The following is a 10,418-nucleotide window of genomic DNA, read 5'->3' as shown; positions in this document are numbered from 1 at the left end:
AATTTTTAAAAAATAAGTGTATGTGGGTCAAGAATCTCTTTGCATTCATTTAAATATCAAACACCTAAACTTTTCTTTCTTCTCCTATTTGTATAGACAGGGAGAATATTTATAGACAAAGTTTAGCTTTTAGATTTTGTATTCTTATCTTATCGTTGGTGGTATAGAAGATATTACAATTACATCATTTATGGTCTTGAGAATGATCCCAAGAACAATCCCAAAAATTATGGATTTAAATGGAAGGAATGCAGTGAAAAGCCTTTCATTGGGATTTTTTTTTTTTTTAAGAAACTGTAATCTCATTCAGAAAAAATTACTTGGAGGAAAGTGTAGGGAAAGGAGTGCAGGGAAAGAGGGAGTGGGAGAAAGCTAAAAATAGCTGCTGTGAATTGAATTTATTTGGGGGGGAAACCTGGGAATGGAGGAAGAGCTATTTAACCTAAAAAGAGGAAAAAGCCTGACAATAAAATCATCCCCATCCCATCCCATCCCATCCCATCCCATCCCACTGAGAGTTAAATTTAGGCTGAAAAGCTGAAGATAATTTCAAACCAGAAGTTGGGATAAGTTTTAGAACAGCCAAACAAAAAGAACACCTGGTTTATTCTGGATGTTTGAGGAGGAACTTGGACTTGATGTTCTTTAAAAAGAGGCCACATCCACCTCCCTTATCTTTATCCCATTTTAAACCAATTTGATTTTATTTTAAACTTTTTTCCATAATCTGAGGTTCAAGTTCAAGGATTGTCCCAGGACCTCCGTGGAAAACTTCAGAACCCTTAGATCCCAACCAAGTGGCAGAAATAATCATCAGTATTGATAATGATGATGATGGTGATTATTAATCATTATAAATAATGATTCATCATTCATTCATAACGATATCATCATTATTAATAATGATCATTATTGATGATCATTATATACATGAATGGCAGAAATGATCATGAATTATTACTGCTGGATACTTCCTTCCCCAGAACATCTGGTTTTAACTCAATCTGTCCTGCTGCAACTTCAGCTTATTTCTTCTTTTTTTCCTTTAGCAATTTAACACATTTTTTAGTGCCTCGTCATAGCAGGAAAATTATGTTGCAACTTTAATTGTCTCTTGTTTTAGATGTCCTTAAAAACCACCAGGCTGCTCTTTCCATCCTTGCTGCAGCTCATATTTTCCAGACTCTGGGGTCATTCTCCTTCCTGTCCCTGCTCCTTTCCCAGGTGTCCTGCCTCCTCCTGTGTGGGGATTTTAGAAGGAATTTTGAATTAAGTTAGAGACGGCACTTTTGAGTTTTTAGATGATGCAATTTATTTTTTTAATCTTTTGTACAGCTAGGAAGAGTAAGTTCAGCTCACATTTTTATCACATAGCTCAGAAAGTCACAAGAACCTTAGTTACAAGACCTTTTAAAAGTTTATTGACCAATAAACCACTGCTAACAAAGGTATTTATGTTTTTGACTTAATGTTTAAATATTTCATCTTACAGACTTATACTACAGTGTAAGTTTTCTTAATCATGTTATGACACACAAACCTACAGTGCTGCATTCTAAACTTCTTTTTTACAACTACTTTTATTTTTTCTCTAAAACTCTAAATTTTCTCCTTCTTAATGTGTTTTTTGTTTTAAACCACAAATCCACATTCTCACTTCTAACACCTAAGTTTAGAAGCCCTTTTCTAAAGTTTCAGATCAAATTTTGTGTTTAATTCTGAACTTTAGCTTACAGACCCCAAGTTCTGAGAATTCCCTGCATTTCAGATTCCAACACTTCTGGAAGGGCCATGCCAAGAAGGGAACACAGAGCTCCAACCAAGGCCGGGCCCTGTCGATGAATATTTATGGATATATTTATGAATATTTTTGTTGTTTAGACACAAGATTTCTAAATTTTTCACACATTTGTTGTACTTAAGGAAAGACAGGAGAATTTTTAATGATATTTCCCAACTTTTTCTGTCCCTTATAGGCTCCAGATGATGCAATTTCAGAAGAATTTGATAACGTGAGAACTTCTTGGCCAATGATGTTGCTATTTACTGTCCCAGGGTTAAGTTAATCTTTCAGGGAGGATTTTCTCTCAGAACTAAATATTTTTAAACCTTCTCTCCTTTGTCTTGCAGTTGAATTCTCCTGGAAATCGGTTCCCATTTTTATCAGCAACATCAATGAGAGACAAGAATGGACCATTGTGTGTAGTGGTGCTTTGGTTTAGAAAAAGCAAACAAAAACCTTCATGTGAAAGCTGAACAAACCCCAAACATTTGGGATTATTAAGAGCAGATGTGAGCAGAGAAGAATGGATTCACTCATAAAAAACCTGAAATTTTGCCAAGAGCAAATATTTGAAGTCCTATAGTGACAGTTGCTCTCCAGAAAAGAGACGAACCTATCAACATTTAAAATGTATATACTGGATAGATATAAAATAGATATAAAATTAACAAATGGCTGGGGATGTCCTTCTGTGTTTCCATTTTAAAACTGCAGAAATCCAGTCAAAAAGGACAAAATGCTGTAAACAGAGCCTGTGGTACTGAGGAATAGGTAATGGGGTAGGGGGGTGCCAAGACAAACAGGCTCCAAGGATTGCCAAGAAACACTGAAAACTAAAAACAACTCGCAGCTCCAGCCAGGGCAAAGCCAACTGCAACAGCTTGGGGGGGTTTATGAAAATATGAATGTTCAAGTGCAAAATTAATGTATGCAAAGGGTCAGATGTACAGAATTTAGGCCTTTGGCAGCACAGGTAGGAGATGTGAGATTTGTCCCTTGGGTATTAAATAGACACCAAAGAATCAGAGATTTAAAAATTATGTCCTTTCACAAAATGTATTATGTATTATTTCTTTCTTTATATATCATCTATCTATAAATATATAATATTATAAATATTTATTTGCTGCTGGAGAAATGTCCTTTAGGAATAAGTCAGGTTTTGAAAGCACCTCTTTCACTTAAAATGACTTTGACAAGGAGATGCCTTAAGCAGGAAAATGCATCCAAAATGAAAGCACCCAATGGGATTTGGCAGGCCTAATGTAATATATATTTATATAATATATATTATGTTTTTATATATATACAAATAAAAATATTACTGCCTGGCAGACATGCATGAAACATCTGGGATTTACATTGCAGGAATTTTTAAAGCATTTTATATTAATTATTTTCACAGTGCTGAAAGGAAGGTTGGAGTTGAAGCAATGGTGAGCATTCAAGCTCGTGGAGGCAATTTTTGGGAAAAATACTCTCTGTTCAAGGAGTTTGGGGAAATCAATATTCCTGTAAGCTCCCAAGCTTTAAAAATAGGGAATTTTAAGAAATCCTCCCATGTGTGAAATAGTAGAGATAATTATTTGTGCCAACAAAGGCATAAATAAACTGCAAGGAATAATTACTCCTGAGAAAGGAATGATAACAATTCCATTCATCCCCTAAGCTGTGCATTGGCAGGTTGGGAGTCAGAAGCAAAATATTGCCATGAGTTTGGGAATGAGGAATTGAGAAAATGCTATTTTTGGGAATGATAATTGAGAAAATTTAGACTAGGTCCATGAACACTTTGGAAAAATTGGTCTTTTTAGCCATCATCCAAATGTCTCCTGCTCTGTGTTGTTCCTGATCAATATTCCTGGTAGATGGATTAAAAAAGGAATTTATTAGCCTCAGGATAGAATTGGATAGCCCAACATTCCATCATTCCTCCCTGAAGTCTGCATTTTGGAAAAGCTGGAGGGCACTGGGTGTTTTTTCCAGAGGAATCCATAATCACCAAGGTTGGAAGAGACCTTTAGGATCATTGAGTCCAACCATAAAAACACAGCTGTGGAAAACACAGAAAGATCTGGAGTGCAGGGAAAAGGGAGAATCCCTGAGTCTCCAGGAGCTGCCTGTTCAGGCTCTCTCTTTCCTCGGGATTCCTTGAGCCTAACGCCTTCCAACGCCTTGGGATGCAGAATTCCAGCACAGCCAGCAGCTCCTTCCACAAAAAGCAGGCTAAGAGCTGCTGTCCTCTTCCACCATGGGACAAGGTGTCCAGCCACACTGGGAATCCCAGCTGGACAATGGTCACCTAGGTCTGGGAAAGGAGGATTATTAGGATAAACTCCTCCCTGGGCCATGCCCTGGGCTGGTCCTCCAGGAGATCATCACCAGGTTCCTTCACTCCTCACCTTGTGTGGTATTCCAAAGTTTGTGGCTGATCCCAGGGATTCTCCACAGGGAAAATCCAGATATTATCTCATCAGCCTGGACACTGCTATGGTGGTGGTGGTGGAATCTGTCCTTGTACAAGGTCAGCTCAAGGGCAGAACCTCCAGCTCCACAAAAATCAAGCTCACACACTGATGTATTTGCAGTTTGAGGCTAAATTCCTCCTGAATCCCAGTGAGATGGAGTTGGTGGTAACGCACTGGGATTGGTCTCAGCAGGCATTGCTGAAGATGTCCCTTCATGTCTGCAACACTCATTGAAGAGGATGGTCACAGTTTAGGACAAACCCTCCCTGTGCCACGTCCTGGTCTCCCAGCACGGCCATCACCAGGTTCCCCTGGTATTCCAAAGTTTGTGGCTAAATCAAGGGATCCTCCACAGGGATAACCCAAATATTATCTCATCAGTCTGGACACTGCTATGGTGGTGGTGGAATCTGTCCTTGTACAAGGTCAGCTCAAGGGCAGAACCTCCAGCTCCACAAAAATCAAGCTCACACACTGATGTCTTTGCAGTTTAAATTCCTCCTGAATCCCAGTGAGATGGAGTTGGTGGTAACACACTGGGATTGGTCTCAGCAGCATTGCCTAGGATGTCCCTTCATGTCTGCACACTCATTTCCTACTCCCTGCCCATGGATTTTCTCTCCTCCCTCCAGCTGTGTGCTCCAGCTGCAGAGGAAATGAACTTGCTGTCTTTTCCTAATGACTCAAGGTTTTATCAGCTTTTTTGGGGGGTACTCTTTATTTATTTTAGTGTGATCTCTGTCAGCATTGCCTAACTCCTGTGAAGGGTTGGGCTGTGGGTTTCCTTACAGCCATGGGCTCGGGAGGAGCCAGCTGCTGTCTCTGGTGTGGCCTCGCACACGGAATTCCGCGATTGCAGCATCCAGTGGTGCCAACTCATGCTCCTGGTGTTGCCTCCTAATCCTGGAAATTGCTGCTTGCACAACTTGGCTGGAAATGGGTTCATGAAGTCGGCATTATTCCGTCTTCTTCTGAAACACTGCTTGGAGTTTCTCCTCTAGGTGGTCCCACTCAGCATCTTCCCTAGGGAATGCCCTGCTGGAGGTCTGGGCTTCCAAAGGAGGCGATCCCAGCTTTCCAGCCCGATGATTTACCGAGTAAATTATTTGCTGTGGGTAACTCACACGTTCCTCTTCTCATCATCCTGTGCTTCAGATATTTCTTTATTTCCTGTGCCTGTGAGCCACTGTCTCCTTCCCAGATTATCCTGGTGTGCGTGGGTTTTTTATGGAGTTGGAATTTCCCTTCCTTTACTTCTTTTTTAAAGTCTATTTCTCTCCTGTCTTTCTGAGTATGAAATAAAATGGAATAGCCAATCACATGGTAACATCACTCCATTAAAGTAGTTTTTACACAACTGTGGCCTCAACCTGCTTTTTACACATTTATTAGAATTCCCCTTTGCTTTGTTCACACACTTGGCAGGCTGTGACTGATCACATTTCATTTTTACAACATTAATTTGTCTTTATTTTTCATGCTCTGACTGTGTTTCTCTTAATCTGCCAGCTTGAGAGCCATTAGAACACTTCACTCCTAAGTAACAATTCCAAAGTCAAACCAATCCCCTTCAGTGAGATTAATTCCATTGTACAAATATATCCACGAACTCACGTTCTTGTAAATCAACACCACATCCAAAGTGTCAAAAATGGACCAAAATAACCCAACTAATTGCTCTTAAACATTCCCAGTCATTCTGAGGCTTCATTTGTGAATGCAAAACACAACTTCCCTGTTATTTACAATAGAATTGGTTAATATTCCTCTGATATTTATCTGGCCCAGGAGTAAATATTATTAAACGCCACACCAGGCACTGTGGAAAAAAAATATCAGCGGGATAATAAATGGAAAATTATATTTCTTGCCACTTGAAGATGAAAAGGTAAAACAAGAATTCTTGCAGCTCTCACAAAATAAGTGAAAAGGATTTCTTTTCTCAGTGTGAGGAGTTTTTAAGCAGCACCAAAGTGCCCCGGTGGGGTGTGAATTACTGCATTTAAAGATGGATATTCATGAGCTTACAATTTTAGGCAAACTTTGCATTGTCACAAACCCAGTGTGGCTGGCTCAGGTGACAAACTGGGGTTTCCATCCAGGCCAAAAGCCGGATGGAACTTTAGCCTGAATTCAGGATCTTGGAACGAGAGGATCTTTGAGATCCTTCCAACCCAAGCCTTTCTATGATCCCATGACCTCAAAATATTCAAATTCAGCCACAGAAAAACTGATCATCAAAGCTTTCCTTGATACCATGGCCACAATGGACTACCCTAATGAAAATTAGATTAATTTTTGTTTCCTTCTGTTTTATTCCAGTTTTCCTATTTTTTTTCATGTTCATGCTTCCATCCTGGTGGAACATGTGTGGAGTTTGATATTCAGTGGTTTGCAGACCAGATCCAGGTTTTTTCCTGGAATCCCAGCCCAACTTGAGCAGATTTCCAAAGCTCCCCAGCTGGCAGTGTCACCCCAGAAACTCCATTCTCTCTCTTCCCTGAATAGTAGCAGCTGCGTCCTATTAAATAAATCAATATCCCAAATTTAGAGCAGGGCGATGAGAGCACAATGAATCATCTTTCTCCAAAAGCTGTGTGATACAAATTTACCAAAATTTACCGCCTGTGGAATATCCGAGGCTTTGATGCAGGATTCCTCCTGCCAGCACACTCATCCTGGGAAAGGTAATTCCTGAGGAATTCAATATATTTCAATATATCTTCTTTCTTTCCATAACTGCTTTTTACCCTACTTTTTAAAAAGTTTTCTCCTCCCTAAAACTTAATCAGTTTTGTTTGGTGAAATAATAAAAACACAAATTCATTCCGTGAATTTTAAGGCTGTGAATAACATCAGAGTAGATACTTAATGTTGAATTAATGTGAAACTTGTCAGATCTAAACCAGACAATCAAGGATTAGGAGCCACTTCTTTTAGAGCTGGACACAATAAAGTATCTTCAGCCAGAATCAGTGCCATAAAAAACAGAGTTAAAAGAAATCCTGTAAAAATCAAACAGTTTTTAGGAGTTGGTAACACTTGGAAATGAGCTGGGCTGAGAGCTGGTGGTGCTTTATCCTCATAAGGTGCTTTATGTACATGAGTGAAGGGGAGAAAGTGAAATATGAGTGCATCCAAAACAGTTCAGCTCTGGGTTATTTTGGGAAAAAGTGGAAAAAATTAAAAGGGAAAGGGTTAAGAAGGGAAAGGGAATAGAGGAAAGGGAAAAGGAAAAAAGGAAAGGGAAAGGAGAAAAGGGAAAAGGGAAAAGGAAAAGAGGGAAGGGAAAAGGGGAAGCTGCAAGGAGGAGCTGCATCCCCTGAACCAGTCAGGGTTGGTAAGGTGGGAGATGAGTCTGGAATGTCAGGATACAGGGAGAGACCCCAGGGTTAGCCAGGACTGGGGAGTGGGCTGAACTAAACCAGGGCTGTTAATGAACCAACAGCAGCACACCCAGCTCTCATTAGCAGCTTCTCAGAAATGACCTTTCCTCACCACTCAGAGCTTTTCCAGGAAGTGTCAAGGACAAAGCTCTGGATCACTGGGATTACTCTCCTTCCTAGAAATATCTACACGAGCAATTCCCATGTTTTATCTTGCACATATTCACTTTTTAATTCATCTCAGCTGCACCATGGCTCTCCATTTAGGACTTTGCTTGACACTTTGAATGTTTCTTTCAAGAAGAATGGATTGTATAAAATAATTTTTGGGGAAAAAAAGGGGGGTGGAAATGTCACAACTGCTTTCAAAAATAATTTCTAGAGACTGAGGCGCTTATTTAAATATTACCAAAAATATTATCTTGGTAGTTTTCATTCAGAGTTATAATCTTTCAGAAATCCTGCTGACTACAAAGTTTGGCAACAAACAGAAAATGTGGTTTGTTATTTTTAAGAGGATCATGGAATTCCAGAGTAGTTTGGGTTGAAAGGGACGTTGAAGACCATGGGCAGGGACACCTTCCACTATCCCAGGCTGCTCCAAGTCCTGTCCAACCTGGCCTTGGGCACTTCCAGGGATCCAGGAGCAGCCACAGCTTCTGTGGGAATTCCCTCCCAATATCCCATCCATCCTTTCCCTCTGGCAGTGGGAAGCCATTCCCCGTGTCCCACAGAATGAAAATTTTGTCGGGCACATCTCCACACCTGCTCTCCTGCTTTCCCTGCCCTCTCATTTCCATCATCTCAGCACAAAACAGGCTGCACTTGGAATTTATTCTGCCTCAATGAGCCACTAATCCTCCCTGCAACACCAGCAGTGCCATTTGCAGTGAGTTTAATCCATTATTTCATTAACATGCAGTGATTTTCCAAAGAACAGCAACGGGATCCAGGCCTGCCAATGTGCATCTCAGAGGATTCCTTCTGCATTGTTTGCTTTCAGCAGCAGAGCTGGGATTCATTCCTAGCCCAGGGCATTGCCTCACAGCGCTGCTTCCCTGGAAGCACACAGCCCAGGGAAGCTGGAACACCCCCAGCTCCTGCTGGAACCCTTCCTGGGAACCACAGAGATTGGTAAAGAGCGTTCATTTCATCCTCCTGCTTGGGTTGGAAGGCAATTGCAGTTTGTGAGGCAGAATAAATTCACCTAAACTCAGGGTGTTCCTTGTCAGGTCTGTTTTCCTCCTTTGCCTTGCTAGAAATAAAAAGGGTTGAAAAAAGGATTGGGTTTGTGCTGCCTGTTGAAAAAAAGGATTGGGTTTATGCTCTCTACAGTGTTGGCCCCATAAGACACAGTCTGGAACCAGGGCTGGGTCCCCTGTCCCTCCTCAGAGGAGACTGAAGCCCTGTCACCCTGAACTGAGTTATCCTTCACCCTCCCTGAGATGGAGTTCTCACCCTCCAGGATGAGCTGGAGTGGAGAAACCAGCCAGCTAAAGCCAGCTCGATTCTGGGTTAACCTTGAGGCTGGTTCATTTCCCAGCCTGGGCTGGCTGCATGAGTACTCAGCAGAAACAGGGAGTTGAAGGATTGGAAACTTCTTGAAGGATCCATGTGGTTTTGGAGTCTTGTTGACGTCAAGGTGTGATAACTCCAGATTTTGGTGCCTGAGCAGTGAGATCCAGAACTCATATCCTGATGGATTTTCATGCTGCTTTTTGAAGGCTAAGTTATCACCTACAGAGCACAATAAATGGATGATCCCAATCTGCTCCTCAACGCTGGAACAGCACTAAGGACAGAAAGATTTCTTTGCTTGCCTGAGGTCTGTAGGGTTTTTTCTCAGTAATTTAGTTGGGAGTCCTGAGGATGGGAGGTGGTGCAGCAGTCACTACAATTGTCCTGCCTGTGTGAAAACTGCAGCTCCTTAAAGAAGAACCTGGACATTTATTTCCTTTTTCCCAGGTACTAATAAAATAAAAAAGCACCACAAACTAAAAAAGGCCAATTTTCCAGACTGAAAATCCCGGAGATGAGCAGGGAAGACACCACTAATCCCCAGGCATCTAATTTCCATTTACTTTCCTCTTTGAATCTGTTGTAACTTTAAAAGAACCCAAATTTTCTCCCTCTGAAGGAAACTCCATGAGATTCTTAACTGAGCTACTGTGAAACAGTTTTGGCACCAACAAAAGGTACCTTATGGCTGTGAAACTTCCTCCAGCTTAATCAGAGTATCTCTTGCTGCAGATGAGTCCTGATCATGATTTTTGTTTCAAGTTTCCAGTTCAGTTTCCTGGGCTCGTCCAGAGTTTTTCAGGCTCCTGAAGAGCAAGTTTGGAATCAATGCAGGCAGCTCAGAGAGTTGTAAAGCTTCTTATACTCCATGCTGTATTTTACTCCTCGATTTTCCCCTTTGGCAAAACTCCTCAGAGTTATGAAATCCACACTTTTCCCTTTACTCTGCTCCACATGTGGTTAACACCATAAATCCACAACACCCAGAAATGCACTAACATATCAACTCCAAGGCAACCCCATTTCAGTTCAGGAACTTGGCCCAGGTCAGCATCTCCAATAAATTTCCTTTACTAAACAAGCACAAACACATTGTTCAGCTCAAATCCCAAAGCTGGCCGTGTAACCAGGCTGACGTTGCTCGTTCCCTGGAGTTCAGGGAAATAAAGCTCCTTCAGATCCCAACATGAGCACGGTCACTGGAGAGCAGCCCACCACTGTGACATTTGAATCTGAAAATCTGCAGGGCTTAGGTCATAACAG

This window comes from Molothrus ater, chromosome 7 (assembly GCF_012460135.2).
Source record: "Molothrus ater isolate BHLD 08-10-18 breed brown headed cowbird chromosome 7, BPBGC_Mater_1.1, whole genome shotgun sequence".
NCBI classification, from domain to species: domain Eukaryota; kingdom Metazoa; phylum Chordata; class Aves; order Passeriformes; family Icteridae; genus Molothrus; species Molothrus ater.
Note: the sequence above shows the minus strand (reverse complement) of the source record.